General features: G+C 37.1%; 2 long non-coding RNA genes across 3 annotated transcripts; both read right to left on the reverse strand.

Annotated features, from left to right (window-relative positions):
* Nucleotides 1-6165: 6165 nt before the first annotated feature.
* Nucleotides 6166-17291, reverse strand: LOC147518304 (uncharacterized). 2 transcript variants are annotated; one of them, XR_015211750.1, is made up of 3 exons: nucleotides 16832-17256; nucleotides 16225-16669; nucleotides 6166-6683 (listed from the first exon to the last, which is right to left on the reverse strand). It is a non-coding gene; the product is annotated as an uncharacterized LOC147518304 (long non-coding RNA). The 2 variants fall into 2 exon arrangements; XR_015211751.1 differs by lacking the exon at nucleotides 6166-6683 and having other exon boundaries at nucleotides 16294-16669; nucleotides 16832-17291.
* On the reverse strand, nucleotides 7011-8017 carry LOC147518305 (uncharacterized). The gene is made up of 2 exons (XR_015211752.1): nucleotides 7928-8017; nucleotides 7011-7839 (listed from the first exon to the last, which is right to left on the reverse strand). It is a non-coding gene; the product is annotated as an uncharacterized LOC147518305 (long non-coding RNA).
* Nucleotides 17292-18117: the final 826 nt, after the last annotated feature.

Below are 18117 nucleotides of genomic sequence, written 5' to 3' on the forward strand. Positions count from 1 at the left end.
ACGTGAAGAACCTGGCCGATGGCCAGACAACACAATTCCACTAGCCAGTATAACCATGAATGTTAGGACTGCCATGTTGTTTATACTTCTGAACATCATGGGGGATTGGCATTTTTCCACTACCTCCGAAGCAGCTTGCAAGACTTTCCATACTCTGGCCCAGTAACATACCGCCTTCGACATCACGAACCTAGTAATTGAGAATCTAAAAAGGGCTCGTCTTTTTCAACAGCATTATATCACTTTGCCAGTTACAACATGCCGGATAATGAGGACATTATTCCCACAGTTTGCGGCCACTTTTCATGACTGGGTACGAGTAGATTCTATGTGTTCGACGAATAGGATAATTTGTTCTTTGAGATTTCGGGTCTGGCGTCGACGCTCTTCAAGGTACCTGAGGAACGTTCGTTGCTTCCCTAATGGCGAAGACATGATAGCTCATCTAGACACTTCTAGAAAGAGGAAGTGGAGCGAAGTCTGGCAGACCATGATAAACTGGCGTGACGCAAAGGAATGACATTTCGATAAAGATGAAGCTAGAATGGATAGACCCCTAATTCGTAATTAGGGCAGTGTAATTTGATGTACATATTTATTGTTTTACTTTTTGATGTGAAAAATAAATAACCTAACAATGTGCTTTCACTTTTGTGTTGTATACTATATGTGGTGTTAACATAATTTTGTGTTGAAGATATCAACTTTATTTTTTGCTCAAGCCTACCAAGTATATTCTTTTTTCCTCTTGACACTTTGAGGACACAACGTCCTACTGTTTGAGGGTGGTTAGAACCTTTCGCAAAAATTAAGCATTTATAGGTTGTATATAGTTTTATTTTCTGTCTAAATAAGTGTATTTAGTGACAAAGTCTCGTTTCCTTTTCTGTGATGAAAAATATTTAAAAATCTCACCCTAGCATCAGAATTAGGATTTGTTCTTAGAAACTTAAGTTAATACGTATGCAATAGTTTTTACATCTTTTTATGAGCATTCATGCACTGACTATCATTAAATGTACATAACAGTAAGTTTCTGGGACCCACGGTTAGACAACTTATTTTCCATATCCTGTGAGAATCTAACTAAATAGCCTCTGTGATATGTGAGTAATGACTCAGAGGAGTAGTTATTCCGAATAAAGAAGTTCACACGTCTACTTACTTGATTACTACCCGAATCCTAGGCGAGAATTTAGGCCTTCTTTGGATCGATATAGCCAAAAATTCACACCTGTAAAAAAAAATTTACCGCTAGTTGCCCGACTGAACCTTTCATTAACTCTTTCTATTTCACCAAAAATTCATTACCCATCTATTAACCACAAATAAATAAGCCCACCTAGATGATGAGTATGAGAAATAGGATGAAGTGTGGAAAAATAAAGAGAAAAACTTGTCACAAATTAAAATCAGTTACCTGCTTCAGAAGGAAAGAATTAGAAAAATAGAAATATGTTTCCAAAAAATTCAAAAGAAAATTCAAAGTTAGAATTTCCCCCAAAATCAAATCAAAAGGGAATACAAAAGCTTAAAAAAGCCAAGTATAGAAACTCATGTTAGAAGTAGGAAAGAAAATACGGATTTCTCTAATATAAATATCTCGAAGACTTTATTCTCTCATACTTATCATTTTTGAATTTTTCATTCCATTTTCTTCTACACTACCACCTAAGCCCCATAACACCTAATAAATACATCTAGCTCAATTAGGAGTAGGGTGGTGTGATAATAAGTAGTAGATGTGAATTCTCGACCTCGGCTCCTCTGACTGTCATTGAGTATGTGAGGAAACGTGTGCCCACTGTACACTGGAGTTAGCAAAACTTGAGTGGAAAAATAAGAGAGAAATTGTGTTTCGACACATACCTGTGAGAACCTATTTAAGGACACTATCCAGAGGATCCAGAAACGGCCCTGCTCGTACATTTCATTGTAAAGATCATTGCATACATGCTCATATGTAGATGTTTTGATTATTGTATGTATATTAACTTGAATTTTGAAAGAATTAATCCTTGTTTCCCCTGCTAGTGAGATGTATAGATATCTGAGATTAATTAAGGGAACAAGTCTTTGTTACTGAGTTGTTGTAATATAGATGAAGTTTGTGAGTATCTTCTCTGGAAAACTCTCACGAGGCTATAACTCGTCTACCAGGGAATTCCTAGTGGTTTAAGGCCTTGTTGCATACGGTCAATGCAACTGCACTCTGCGAAACGAGACTTAGTTTAGGACAACACATTTTTGGCCACTTATCGTTTTAATGTCTCTTCTTTGCTTGAAGACAAACAAAGTGCTATTTGGGGGTGGTGTGATAAGCTCCCAAAACTATAATATTGAACCCCGAGAGACATAGCAGTTTGGTCAATTATGTGTTTAATAATCACGAAATAATTATATTTTCGTACTTTTGCAGGTTTCCGCAGTTAACGTGAATATGATAATAAAACATGCATCAAAGTACGGGAATACTGTGCATACTTGACGTCTTCCCACTCAACCCCAGTGAAGCCCAACAAAGCCTGACTAGAGCCGAAGATTCCAAAAGGACAAAACCAGTGTAGAACGGGTCCACGTGTAAAGAAGCAGCAAACTTCCGAAGCTCACATCTTTCAAACCTGGACACCAATTTTGGCAATTAAACTGCTAGAGCAACCAGGGCGACGAGCTCTACGCAAAGATAGAAAGTTGTAAAAATGCCAAAATCCGAGCTGCCACTGGACACTACATGTGGACCCACTTTGCGGGCCCACAAGAAATGATGAGTCACCAAAGACAGGTGGCAAGTGAGAGGCACACCTTGCAAAAGAAACAAAACAAAACCTTAAATGCATGATTTGATATTGCAAATAGAGAAAGGACAAACTTTGTTAAAAACAAAGTTTAATTTGGTTTATTATACAAGAAAAAGACGAAAAAAAAATGAAACAAGGTTTTGTTTGTAAGAAAAGACAAAATGAACAATAAAGGGGGAGGAAAGGTTTCACGAGAAGGGGGAGGATATATATGAGAGGGAGACCTTAGACCTTAGTTTTTAGATTTTTTATTTTTAGCTTTACATTCCTGTTTTCATTTCTAATACGTGTTTTTGTATTTCCCTTATAGTAGCTTTTCATTCCAGCATTAAGTACTGTAAGTCTTTTACTTTAATAAAATTCATTTCTTTGCAAGTTAAATACCTGTTCTTCATTTACTTATTTATTGGATACAACAAGATCAATTAATCATCCAATGACTATATGCTAAAATCCTCCCAAGGGGGAGGGCTAATGATGCTCATGTGAGGGTTAATGATGCTCATGTGAGGATCAAGATTGACACTTTAATATTTCAGAATCACTACTTAGGAATTAGGTGTACATTATGCATCCGGTCCCAAAATGATTGAGATTATCCAAGTTTGGAGTGTTGATACTCCAGAACAGTCTCGCGAGAAACTTAAAAAGTCTCGCGCGAGACCTTATGGCGGTCGATTAGCTCTATGGTTTTTCCAGCTGATGTAGAATTGAACTAGGAGTTGGAATGATATTCCAAAGATGGAATATTAGTTCAACTCCTTATGCTAGTGAGATGAGCTTAGAGATGCGTGCATCTCACTAGGGATCGATACTCGACGCCGTCTCGGGTTTGTCTATGAACTCGAGACGGATTAGAGCTGTAGTGATATAGTACTTTAACTGTTGAAACTGATTCTTGCATGAGTACAGCTAACCCTTTTTCTTGTATCTCTATCCCTGTTTATTTTAAGTAGAAATCAATCGTTGTTATTTTACGATACTTGCATTCCAAGTTTTAATTAATCAAATATCCTAAAATCTTACTCACTAAAAGCTGTAAATCCAATTGCGACCCTTGCCGAGCCCTAAGATATGGACGATCCCTTACTCGACCTATCCTACCAACCTACATGAGTAAGGTAACTTGACTAAACGGATGTTTACAGACTTTGGACTTTGGACTACGGACTGCGGACTTCGGACTTAAAAGAATCAAACCCTAAATAACCATTTTATCACTAGTCTTTTCCTTTCTTACCTTCTGACTTTCCTTATTAGCAAGATTAGCAAGGAATTACTAGCCAAAGGGCATACCCTTATGTATACTAGAATGAAGCACACCAATTATCAAAATCATATGACAACAAATGACTCTAACCGACAAAGACCAATGAGCACGGGCACACATATCTAGTTCAATATTAAATTTATACATTTAGTTCAATATAAGATTTCTCCTTTAAAATTCTAAATTACCTTGAACTTTTCAGTTTCCCAAAAATCACACCAACTTTCCCACGCATCTTGTGAAATACTGCTGTATGGGTGTTCGCGTTTGTTTACATTATTGGGTAGGTTCACATAGTGCGTGTGGGTGCACCTGTAATCCTTAAAGCGATCCCTTATATATCCATTTATAGCTGACACCACATGTGGTTGACTCATATCCATATCAATCTTATCCTACAAAAAAGGTAAAAAAAAAATAGAAAGGAAAAGAGAAAGAAAGAAAAAACATAAGCTGGACAATAATAAACATCTAACGTACACAAAAGTTCTACCAATGAAATCGTCATTTTATACAAACAATTTAAATGAACTAATGCAAGGCATCTACCAATCAGTTAGTAAGCAATATACTCACTCTCATAATTAACTCATTTAAAAAACAGGCCACATTTAAGCTTTTGAAATAGTAGTAATATAATAAACTTGCAAAGCTAATTAAGAGATGAAATGCAATACTTAATATGTATTACTCATTTACCAAAACTTTTTCATGAAGAAGCGTTCTTGTATCATCATCCACATCTTTCCACTTATGGGCAAAAGGGGGCATGTAATACTTAGATATCATGCCAAGCTCATTAATCCATTCTTGGCTCCAATTGCCTATAGGCCTCGTTTTCCCATGAAGAATCTCTATTCTTGGTTTCCCGCCACCCCTCTTGATGTGTTTTGTAAGATATTTATATTTTGCCCTTCCTTTAACCCTTTTACGATTGGTTGTAGAAGCTATTTATAACATAAAAAATAGTCAGAATGAAGGTAAGGTATTTGTACGTAATAAAAAAGTAAATTAAAACAAATTAAAAGAATGAGTTTATCTCCCATACAAGAACCACCCTGACTGGATTGAGGCTGCTCACTAGCATATGGACGTCGAGGACGACCAGGTCCCATAACTACATAAGAGACATGAAGGGTTAATTGACACGCGCTCTTTTTGTGTGTGGAGAATGAGATGGTATATGGAATGTGTCGTTGAACAAAACAAAAGCGTATCAAAACCTAATTATCCCTCAATGAGTAAATGATGAGTAGGATATCGTTCCACTTTTAAATGTATGTTATATGAAGGACATGACTGGACATGAGGTTTGAGGGATTAAAAACTATGATTATATATATTGTAGATTCTAATGCTAAACTAAACTAAACTAAATAAAGTATTAAGAATTTATTGGAGAGGGAATTCAAGAGATTAGAATCCACCATTGCTTTTAATTTAATGACCTTTTGCTTCATGTTGTTCTCCAAGTAGACTACAATCGGGCAATCAAGCAAGTGTTGATGCCTTTTTTGGGTGAAACATCGTTAAACAATTATTTCTACTTATATGTTATTCCTATGTATATGTTATTAATATCTTCTTTTATTTTATGTGAGCTTGGGCAGCTATTCAATGAATCACCATCTAAGGCAAACACAAGGAATACTTCCCTTACTCTAGAACACACCACAACTAGAAGAAAAGTAGAGAATAATAATATAATATTCAGTTACAATAAATAAAACCCTATTCTAGTATTATATTCAATTGCAACAAATAAAAGCATGTCACTAGCAAATATTCAATTGCAATAAATAAAATCCTAAACTAGCATGATATTCAATTGTAATAAATAAAAACCTTAATCTATACTTTCATTCCCTGGTCTGAGCAATGCAACTAATAACTAAACAGGCATGAAGAACTCACCTGATTGGAGAACACCATGAACCAAAAGAATCACCAAACCTTAAACACTGGCTTCATCTCCTCCCTTGAACGAGAATATTAGCCTTCCATGAAGAAGGAAAAACACGAATAACGAGAAGAAGAAAAGTTGAAGAACATAAAACTAGAAAGACCGACTAATTTATCAAGACTTGACTAGTTAAAACCGAATCTTTTATTATTAATCTCTCTCTGCCTCAAGTTCTGGAGACAAGAATGTAATTGAATTGGCGAGTTTCATGAGGCACTTAGGTCCTCTATTTATAGGGGTTACAATGAGTTCTAGAAACATCCCAAACTGTGGCTTTTTTCTATTACAAATCAACTTCTTTCAGAGTCCAACTTTGTTTCCAAAACTATAAAAGAGGAGGGCTACAGTGTCGATTCATGCGTCTGGACACACGGGCCTTGCGTCCCAGACGCAAGAGTCTGTTTTTCCTCTTTTGCTCCATCCTTCTTTCCTCTTTTGCGGGCATTGCGGGCATTGGTCCAAGCAACAAATCCTTTTGCCTTGGGCTTCCAAATAGGCTTTAAAATAGGTACAAGTCGCATATTTCATAGCTTCAATTCCTTGGCCTTCTCCATGATTGTCCACGGGCTTCCCATGTGATCCTTAATGCTCCGAATTGCTCCGTTTTAACCCTTTTTCCCTAATATTCTACAAAACGTACTCTTTTTTTCACCTGTAGAATCATAAAACATGACTTACAATCACTGTTAGTCCACTAAGATAGCTAAACAAGAGGTATAGTTGAAGGTTAACATACACTTTTTGAGCACTTATCATTAATCACAAATAATAAAACCACAACGTAAAATAGAACAAAAAATTAGGGCGAGAAATATAGATTAGTTCAATAAGTGTCAGAAATGCATTCCCATAATATCAATAAGCAATAAATTGACAAATAACAATGGTATACATTCAAAATGGATAATTTAATGAAAACCATAAATGACAAATAAAAAGAAGAATAACTAAAAGAAAATTAATATAATAAGAAAAATTAGAAGTAATAATACTATACTCATTCATGATTTATAATGTTATTACATGAACTTCTAATCAATGTCGGTAATCACTATCACTAGAAGCATTCCCTTCTTCTTCACTGTAATAGTCTAGTAATGTATCATCTTCTTCAACCTCAGAATTGTCATCAATGAAGTCATTGCCTACAACCATCAGATTTTGATTTACCACATTCTTATCAACTTCATCAGGCTCCACATCCTCCCTGTTTAATTGTACAAGTGCAACATCTTCACTTTGGATTTCTTCCCTTCCAAGCTACTCTTGTTGATAAGCCTCATCATCATTCTCTGGAATAGTCACATCATATTTCTCTAGCTAGAACATCATACACATTTTGATGAGTTACCTTTTGCATAACTTGCCAAGTACCACACAATTTGGTATCTTCCAAATAGAAAACTTGAGTTGCTTGGGTCGCCAACACAAATGAGTGATCATTATACCACTAGCTTCTTTGAGACATTAACACTAGTGAAATTGTCATCTATATTTATTCCCGTCCTTCTATTTCCAACATCCCACCAGTCACACTTGAAAAGAAAAACTCGATTTCCAAATAAGTAATTTAGCTCTAAAACATCTGTTAGAACACCATAAAAGTCCATTTCTTTTGACTGGTGTTCGCCGTTTACAACCACGCCACTATTCTGGGTTCAGAGTGTTGTCTTACGGTCCTTGGTATGAAATATAACTCCATTAACAATGCAACCACTATACCGAGTCACACGATGATCAGGCCCACATGTTAATGAATACAGTTCGTCGCTTGCTTCAGAAGATTTCTCTCTACGCATTACTTGCATCTATATTGATTAAAAAAAAAATTAATTCGAATACAAAATTCTCAAACTCAAGTAAAGGAACTACTTGAAAAACTCAACCAATACTTACGCATTTTTTAAACCATTAAGCAAAGTGTCGCTCTTGCCTTTTGTCTAATTCATGCAGACTTTGTCTTTTAAGCTCAACCATGTGTTGACTGCGTATTTAAAATAAAAAATTGCATATATAATAAATACAATGTCAAAGAACTAAGTTGGGGACTTACTCAAAATGTGAAGATATTTCTTCTGAATTATTCAACACATAGTATTGAGCCTTATTGAAATCCTTCACACCAAGTTCGATAATTTGGGGAGCTCCTAATGGTCAAACCTTTTGTGTGAAAACATGCAACCCTTTGACTTGTTCAGAATGATCACCATCATAATTTCGCTCTTCACGATTGGAATGTGTTTCAATTCCTTCTAGATGCATTGAGCAGAATGTGAGACATTCAGTGTCAATGTAGGCTTCAACAATGGATCCTTCTGGGTGTGCTTTATTACGAACATATTGCTTGAGAGTTTTCAAAAACCTTTTGTAGGTGAAGTTGTGGGTTGTTTTAGATTTGGTACATAATTTGGTACTTATTTTAAGGTCATTTTAGGAGCCGGGCTGATATATATATATATATATATTAAGGTCGATATTTATCTAACGGTCCACAATTTAAACACTATTTTTAATAAAGCTAGACATATCCAATTGAGACGAATTTTTGTGGAGCTACTGCTACTGCTACTGCTACTAACTACTACTACTAAACCCACGATTGATCTTCTCCCCACGATTAATCTTCTCTTTATCAGAAGAATTTTGTCACACTATCTATTGCTGATCGAAAAAAATATATGATTTCTTTATTAATTTAATATATTCGTCTCCAGGTAATTTAATGTGTACTTGAAAACTATACACAATACATAAACTTCTTAGAAATAAATTATATACAAAATCATAACATTCATTTATATTTTCAAAATTTTATTTTGTTAATGAAATGCATAGTTTTTGTGGTATTTAAAATGTTAACTAATTTAAAAGTATAGCTAACAACCTTAAAAATGGTTTTTCTTCACATACAATTACAATCAAATGAAATAATCATTTTATATCAATGTGTGGTGAATTTAATAAAAATATATATATTAAAAAAATGTATGGGGCCCTCAAGAGAGAGAGAGAAAAAAAAAAAAAAAAAAATGGTGCAAAGGTATTTGCCATGGCTTGCAGTTGGCTTGCTGAAGTAGCCTGTGTGAGTATTTCAAAAAGTATTAATTTGAAGTTCACCATAAATTGTTTTGAACTTGGATAGATGGGAGTTAAAAAGGAGACAAGGTAGGAATAATAGCTTTAGGACTTGTGTTGTGAACTAAACTTTGTATTGAAAAACATTAGAAAAGATTGTTGATTGAAAGCACAAACATGAAAGAAATAACTTGATTGAAATAAAGAACAAACTTGAAAGCTATAGACACTACAAGAGATGGGACCTTTTGCGACCATATTATTACCGACGCTTTCAAACTGTTGCTGATATACAACATCTGCGACGCTTTTAAGGGTAGCAAATAAATTTTGGTAGTGTACATTGTGGGGTACTAATTGCTACGCTTTTAACGGTTGGTAAAGATATTCCATGTTTTATTTTCTAAAGAAAATAGTTTATATTTTGTTAAAGTTCAATAGCTACGTTTTTAAGCGTCGATAATGATAATATTTATCAAGAGTAGCAACAACTATAGCATCGGCTATGCTTTTGTATACATTGTTGGTGTTCTCTAAGGTAATAAATGCTTTCATTTTCTTTTGGCCCCCTTTTAACTACGCTTTTAAGCATCGAAAATGATAATAAGTATCAGCAACGCTACAAATGGTAGCAACAACTATAACATCAGATACGCTTCCGTATATGTCGCTGGTCTTCTTTAGGTAAGTGGTAGATGTTGTCGTTTTGTTTTTACCCCCATTTTAGTTATTTGGCTGCTAAGTTTTCACTAAACGCGTCCAATGTTTCAGATATTTCGCGCTTATATTTTCAGGAAAGTTGAAAAAGAAAACAACACAAAACCAAAACTTCAAAACTTCATCACATTGTCTCATGCCACCACTACAAAAACCAAAAGCAAAAAAAAAAAGGTTGCAACTTGCGATTTCCAGTCTGTCTCACACCACCAGTAAGTCTCTCTCTCTCACTCTATATATATCTTTCCTCTCTCTCTCAATTGAGAACTTATGTATTTATGAATATTCTCCTCTTCTTGTTGGCAGGTATATTAATTATTTGATTATGACTTCAATTGTTACTAATTTTGGGTTTTGTTATAGTGCAAATTATGACTTCTGGGGTTTTGCTATAGTACAAATTATGCTTCGGGTGTTTTCAGTTTTGGGGTTTGGGGTGTTTAAATTTTTGATTTTTTTTGTTCTCTTAGTGTTGGTTATATGATCTATGAAGGGTAGTGAAAATTTAGACCTTTCTAATGTGAATTGTTTGCTTCATTTTGCTATAATGTGGGGTTTGTTTTAATGGAGTTTGTTTAGATTGGGTTTGGTTAATTTTGGGGTTTTTTTTTCTTCAATACTCTAAAAATCAAAACTTTCAAGTTTATACTTCAATTGCTCTCTTTGTCTACTGAATACTACTTTGTTTAGATACTTTAGGTAGAAAAGCTAAGGCTTTGTTGCAACCGAAAAATTCACTGAAACAGTTCTTCAGCGGAAAAGCTAAGGTACTTTTGGGGTTTTTGTTCTAATCATGCTAGAATTTATTTTTTGGGTTATCTTGTTTGATGTGCTCTTGACTATTCTTTTAGAAATATCGTTGTACTGTTGAAATGAACTGTGTTGTAGAATCCATTGCTAGATACTTAACATTGTCTGAAATTTGTGAATGTGTTATTTGATTAAGTGCATGTAGGGGGTTCACTATTACTATCAAAGCCAAATTTAGTTGACCAATGCATTTTTTTTTGAGTTTAGACTTGAAGTTGTATTCACTTCACTCTATAAAAAAAAAATTGGATAGATTCTTTGTTTGAATATTAATACAAACTCTTGCTCACTTAGTTAAAAAAAAAAAAGAATAAATTTGGTTGATATCTAGAAGCACAATAAATCTTGGTCGATATATGACCCTTTTAGTTAAATATGCTATAAAGGGACAACTCAGGAAACATGTCTTGAAGGGTACGGTCTATAATTTGGTGGGTAAAAACTAGAGATGTAATTTGGCAATGCTATTTTTTTTTTGTCCACTTTGCAAGTGTAGAAGTAGTATAAATATTTGATTATGAACTTAAGTTTGGTCCACTCTATATTTTTTTTTCTTCTTCTTTGCCATGTTCTTGGACAATCTCTTGAATTATTAATTGAGCTGGAATTATTATTTTCTTAGCTTGAGTGGGGGTTCTTCTTCTTTTTTGCCATGTTCTGGGGATAATCTCTTGAATTATTAATTCACCTGGAATTATTATTTTCTTAGCACCATCAAGCTTGAGTGAAGGGGAGGGGTTCTTTTCTGCCCGGAGGATGGCAAAATAAAAGGTTAACTCTTTCGAACACTACATAAAGACGAGATCTACGGACAATACAAACAACTAAAAATCTATTACCATTCAGAAAACTAAAACTGGCCTATCTCGGCTCTATGCCGCAAGCCATCTCGAAAGCGTATAGGATTTCTCCTTGGTTAGGGTATCTCACGTGGCTATCAAGAATGAGAATGCCTCTAAGAATTTATTCCTTTTCTTACTATGTGGTACTCTTTAGGGTAAAAATAGATTTTAGTACTCCCTACTGAGTTATCCTAGCAAGCGCGGGGTCCCCTTCTAGTTATTCCACTATAAGTTAGTTGGGTGGTCCTCAGAATAGCAACTGATTATTGGCATATAGGCAAAGAAAGAATTTGAAGAAAAGAGTCCACTCGTGTTGTGTACTATAAGAAAGGGTTTTACCTCAGGATTTAGTTTGATCCTTTCTCTCTACTCTTTATTAACCGGAATAGCTCAACACAATAGAAAAAATGACTAGAGGGAGCGGGCTTGCCCTAAATGAGAACCGAGACTAGGCAATGGAGAAAAAATAAGCGAAGTGAGCAGCATGAGAAGTGCATCGCTTGAATTGAATCACCATTTAGTGGGCGTACATTGGCCCTTCGCAGCACTGGTTGATGTAGTTGAATCAATCAAGTGATTTTATTCGTTCGACGAGCAAGCATTAGTAGGACGAAGCCCCAGTTGATTGATACCTAGGGTACACTTTTCTCTTTCTTTATTGATTCCTTTCACTTCCTCTGACCCTGCCTTTGAGAATGAATATCGGGCCTTCCGGTCGGCATACCGTGGATGAGGAAAAGGGCCTAAGCCATCTCTGTAATGTAATAGAGAGCCGGCCCTGCAACATTGGAATCAGCCGTTCACTTCCTTTTGCCAGGTTTCATTTTTGACATAGCAAGCCAAAGGCTCTTGCTTGAGGGAACATTTTCTGCTTTGTTTTCTCTGGGTCTTCCCACTGCCCTAATTATAGAATCTAGTCATGGGAATTGCTTTTATCCATCAATGGCCAAGGGTGAACCCTTTAAGGCAAGGCTAGCCTTCCTTATGAGCCAGGATCAAAGGCCCACGTTTACAGCTACAGTAGAAGGGAGTAGTTCCCTTGTGGCAGACATAACACTTAACATCCTATTTTACAACATCAGGAGGAAGGAGTCTGCCCAGAATCAATCATCTGTACATCTTTCATCTCAGAAAAGCACACCTATAGGCTAGAATCCGGTGTGTTAAATACGGGGGTTCTTCTTCTTTTTTGCCATGTTCTGGGGATAATCTCTTGAATTATTAATTGACCTGGAATTATTATTTTCTTAGCACCATCAAGCTTGAGTGAAAGGGGAGGGGTTCTTTTTCTGCCGGAGGATGGCAAAATAAAAGGTTAACTCTTTCGAACACTACATAAAGACGAGATCTACGGACAATACAAACAACTAAAAATCTATTACCATTCAGAAAACTAAAACTGGCCTATCTCGGCTCTATGCGCAAAGCCATCTCGAAAGCGTACAGGATTTCTCCTTGGTTAGGTATCTCACGTGGCTATCAAGAATGAGAATGCCTCTAAGAATTTATTCCTTTTCTTACTATGTGGTACTCTTTAGGGTAAAAATAGATTTTAGTACTCCCTACTGAGTTATCCTAGCAAGCGCGGGGTCCCCTTCTAGTTATTCCACTATAAGTTAGTTGGGTGGTCCTCAGAATAGCAACTGATTATTGGCATATAGGCAAAGAAAGAATTTGAAGAAAAGAGTCCACTCGTGTTGTGTACTGTAAGAAAGGGTTTTACCTCAGGATTTAGTTTGATCCTTTCTCTCTACTCTTTATTTACCGGAATAGCTCAACACAATAGAAAAAATGACTAGAGGGAGCGGGCTTGCCCTAAATGAGAACCGAGACTAGGCAATGGAGAAAAAAGAAGCGAAGTGAGCAGCATGAGAAGTGCATCGCTTGAATTGAATCACCATTTAGTGGGCGTACATTGGCCCTTCGCAGCACTGGTTGATGTAGTTGAATCAATCAAGTGATTTTATTCGATTCGACGAGCAAGCATTAGTAGGGCCGAAGCCCCAGTTGATTGATACCTAGGGTACACTTTTTCTCTTTCTTTATTGATTCCTTTCACTTCCTCTGACCCTGCCTTTGAGAATGAATATCGGGCCTTCCGGTCGGCATACCGTGGATGAGGAAAAGGGCCTAAGCCATCTCTGTAATGTAATAGAGAGCCGGCCCTGCAACATTGGAATCAGCCGTTCACTTCCTTTTTGCCAGGTTTCATTTTTGACATAGCAAGCCAAAGGCTCTTGCTTGAGGGAACATTTTCTGCTTTGTTTTCTCTGGGTCTTCCCACTGCCCTAATTATAGAATCTAGTCATGGGAATTGCTTTTATCCATCAATGGCCAAGGGTGAACCCTTTAAGGCAAGGCTAGCCTTCCTTATGAGCCAGGATCAAAGGCCCACGTTTACAGCTACAGTAGAAGGGAGTAGTTCCCTTGTGGCAGACATAACACTTAACATCCTATTTTACAACATCAGGAGGAAGGAGTCTGCCCAGAATCAATCATCTGTACATCTTTCATCTCAGAAAAGCACACCTATAGGCTAGAATCCGGTGTGTTAAATATGGCGTGAAATATTGTTCAGTTCATTGAGAGGCCTTGCGGAAGTTGGTATGTCATAAATACGATCATTCCCTATCTCCTCCCGTGGAGATGCATGTTAATCATTCTTATAGACTGTTATTGATTTGTTTTCTTTCTCGTTAGCTAGGAAAGTAAAGCTTCCCTACGATTCAACAACCGTTCCTATTTGCGTTCGGGCCAACGGGACTTTTCCCACTTGCTTCGGATTGCCTCTCTCGTCAAACTGTTGGAGCTTTTGCGTCGTCATGTGAGAAAGTATTAAGCACGAATAACAATAAAGGTTCATTCAGAGAGGCTCTTTCTTCCAAAGGCGCTTTCTCTCTTTAACGTTCGGTCCACAACTCAAAGCTCACAAAAGAAGCTACCCAATTTCGCTACTTTATGTGTTTTCACACTAAGAAAAACACTTTTCTTCATCCTGCCTACACCGTCTATAGGCATTGGTCCATCTACTGGTTCTTCCCATGGAAAAAAACAGAATGATTCAAGAAAAGCCGAAAGCGATGTTGAACTCATGCATATTTGAGAAAGTCAACACACAGAGTTTGACTCAATAACTGCTTTCTTATCTAAAGAACACGTTTTTTACCTTCCATGCACCATCTATCATTAGGGTCTTCAAGTGAACTATCTTTGTCTTTCTGATTGATTGACTGAAGCAGGAATGTCTCTTATGGTATGGTTTATTCCCATGCTGTTCTCTTTCATTAATCTCAGATTGCTATCTTTCAACCCCGGCTTGGTATGGTACAGTTCGGTACGGTATGGTTCACTCGGTAGGGTCAAGGTCGTTGTGCAAAGGAGTGCTTTTTCGCAGGGGCGAATGGACAAGGGGACTGTCCATCCAGGTATGCTCTTATGTTATGAGATCCCAGACTTGTAATAGGAACTTTCGATTTCTAGTTAGATTCAAATCTTTCAATGTGACGGGGTGCATTTTCAAGAAGATGCGAGTGAAATTACTACCAGATTCGATGGTTCAAGGTTAGGAAGGTGCTAGAAGCATCAAGTGGGACAGGTTAAGTGAAGTTGCAAATGGAAAGAAGATGGGCTTAGATCAGACACCTCTCCTTCCTGCTTTCCGTACGGTGGGACATTGAATTGACCCAATGATCTTCCTGAATTTGCCACCACAGTTACTGGTTTGTTGAAGGGGCTTTCCCCTCTCTCACACATAATGCCGAGAAAGGTTTTCCGCTCTCCGATCGTGTCCTGAATCTCATTTCGTAGTTAAGGACGACTTTACCGATGCGTGAATACGCAAGGAAGAAAGGGCAGGGCTCGCCCGAACCGATCTTACTGTTGTTGTTCCCTTACTCACAGTCATTCTCCGCGGCGACCATTCCCTTCGTTGGCAGAATGGTTGTATTCAAGAAATCCCGATTGGTGTGAAGCAAGCAGGAAGAGCCCAACCTTATATCCCTGCTTGCTTTCCCTTGTATCCCACCCCCTTCTCTTATGAAGTCAAGCAGGAATAGATAGCCGTAGGTTCACATCCCTGTACTCTTTCATCAATCTAGGCTCGGGGAAGGAAGAGATCGAGAGGGCAAGTAAGCTAGGAATTGTGTATTGCATAGTGTAATGCACACATGCTACATTGACGCTTCTACCGCGCCGTGTGCTCCACGCACGTTCTTCCTTTCGCTTCGCCCTCTCCTTAGTTTAGGGAATTAAAGTAACCTAGGGAATGAATGCTATCAACAATTTATGTAGTTTCTGGGGTACGATCTAGATCAGGTTCCCGATTACGAGACTCGTACTCCTCACCTCTATAACAAACCTTAGTTTCTCCTCTGTCAGAAGGAATTACTTTGATTTATAGACCATTTCTCCTTAGTTCAAAGGCATCTTCAATCTATCCCATGCCCTGGCCCATTCTGCCCCCAACTCTTTGCTCTCTAGGTTAGCTATAGGTCAAGTTCTCCCATAGGTCAAGTTCTTCCAGTTGAGGATATTGAGACTAAGACTTCTGAATATCCCATAGAAGCACGCTCGATTAACTCCTTAGAAAACACTAATCTCAATTACGGGTTGAGCAAAAGGCAAGTCCTACTTCATGCAGTTGTAAAAAAGTCTAGCGTTCTACCTAACTAATTTGATCTCATAATTAAGTGCCTACGCCAAATATTCAAGTACATGTTAAAAACAAAAGACTATGGTCAAATCGCGTACCTTAAGAAGTGAACCGGACATAGTTACAGCTTTGAGATATGCCATCCCTGTCATAATTCTCACCAACCATTCAAGATAAAGATCTTTATCAATCCCATAATACTTAATTTGATACACATCAAGGTCATCACTAACTAAACAAGGAGTATTCTCCAACCAAACATGCGCAAAACACGGGCCTACAAACTTGGGCCGATTTCAACTTCGGGGTACATACATTTACCTGGAAATCCCCACCTCTATCAAACTCATCCACAAACTCCATACTCAAGTTTCGGTAACGCTACAGATAAAATTTCCAAATGACAAATCTCACATTCTATCATAACCAAAATTTCCAACACTGGACAACTCAAAACCAACTTACCATCATGACTTCTACCTCTCCGTCTCCAGAAAGCAATTGTCTCATGGAAAGGAAATTCTTTTCTACTTCTTCTAAAGCCTTTTACAAAAAAAATATTCATCAACTTCAAATAAATCATCTTTATGACCTTTTACAAGTATAATATATGATCAACGACATTGTTTACATGCCCAATTTCTCAAAAAAAAAAAAAAATGTAAACTTGCATAACAAACATTAAAACGAAATTGAGTAGTATACTTTTTCAAGGGCTTTAACTTCTGGCGACAGTTTTGATATCAAGAGCTACCAAACTATCTCTGATCGCTTTCACCAGTTCCAATGGAGCTTTGCCTCTTGAAGCCTTGAAGAATGAGAATGACATTATTATTCTATTTGCTCATCTCCAGCTTTCTCTTTCTAACCGAGATCGGAACAATGTTTGCAATTCTTTCTTGTAGCCATTGGATTTTTTTTTGTTGTTTTTCCATAAGACGGGTGGAAGTTGATACCGTACTGGTGTAGAGGTGGGGACTAATTTTTCTCAACTCGCGAACCCTAGTGGCAAAAATCGGGGGGAGAGAGAGAAGTGGGAGATGGAGAAATTGGGTTTTCTATCATATGTGTTTTCTTTCCCCCATTTGTTTTTTTTCTTTCTATTTTAGTGTTTAATTTTCGACCCTTAATTAAATTTTTTTGACTTTCTCCGATTGTCTGCTTTTTCTCACGGTAAGTGTAATTATGCCCAAACCACTGGTTTTAAGAAAACGTGGGGTATACATATACTAAAAAATAATTAGACTAATATTTGATAGTACCGTGGTTTATGTCTTGCTATATACCACTGTTTTTCAAAAATAGTGGTATTTGCTTGTTCCAAAACTAGAAAAGTGTTTTGTACCGTGGTAAATGACTATAAGCCACTCTTATTAGGGGAATAGTGGTATATACCAGTTGACCAACCGTGGTAAATGGCCATTTCTATAGTAGTGCTTCATTGTCCTTATGTGATTCCTCGAATGATTGATTGAAAGAAAGAATAAGTGCAGAGTTCATCCCATTCAGAAATGAACCAATGAATGCCTGTCGGAAATAGTGAGTGCCTATATTGCTATCACCGGACGAGAGGTTGATAGCATCAAGTAACGTCCGCCTGTACTTTCTTACCTTTAGTACTTCAATTATAACCCCCAAAGTTGGGATTTCCTTGCTTCATAAGGATAGGACAGTACTAGCAACTGCATTCTATCTATGAGTAGATGAAAGTGAATTTCACTTTATTACGATTAATGGGTGGTTAGACAACAACAAAGGATGGTCTTAAGCAAATGACTTTGGTAAATCGAGTAGAGAGAGGCTCGAGAAGCCTGTTTCTGAACAAAGTCAATGTCTTGCTAATGAAACCTCATGTTGTTAGGAGAGAGGACAATTCTGGACAAGGTAGACTCTCATTCACGGTCAGTTCCGAACATTTACAATTCACACTCAGTTCGGAAGATTGACTATCGGTTGAATAGAAGGGTTTACAACTAGAGATTGAATGCGAC

The sequence above is a fragment of the Coptis chinensis genome, chromosome 2, assembly GCF_015680905.1.
Source record: "Coptis chinensis isolate HL-2020 chromosome 2, ASM1568090v1, whole genome shotgun sequence".
Lineage (NCBI taxonomy): Eukaryota > Viridiplantae > Streptophyta > Magnoliopsida > Ranunculales > Ranunculaceae > Coptis > Coptis chinensis.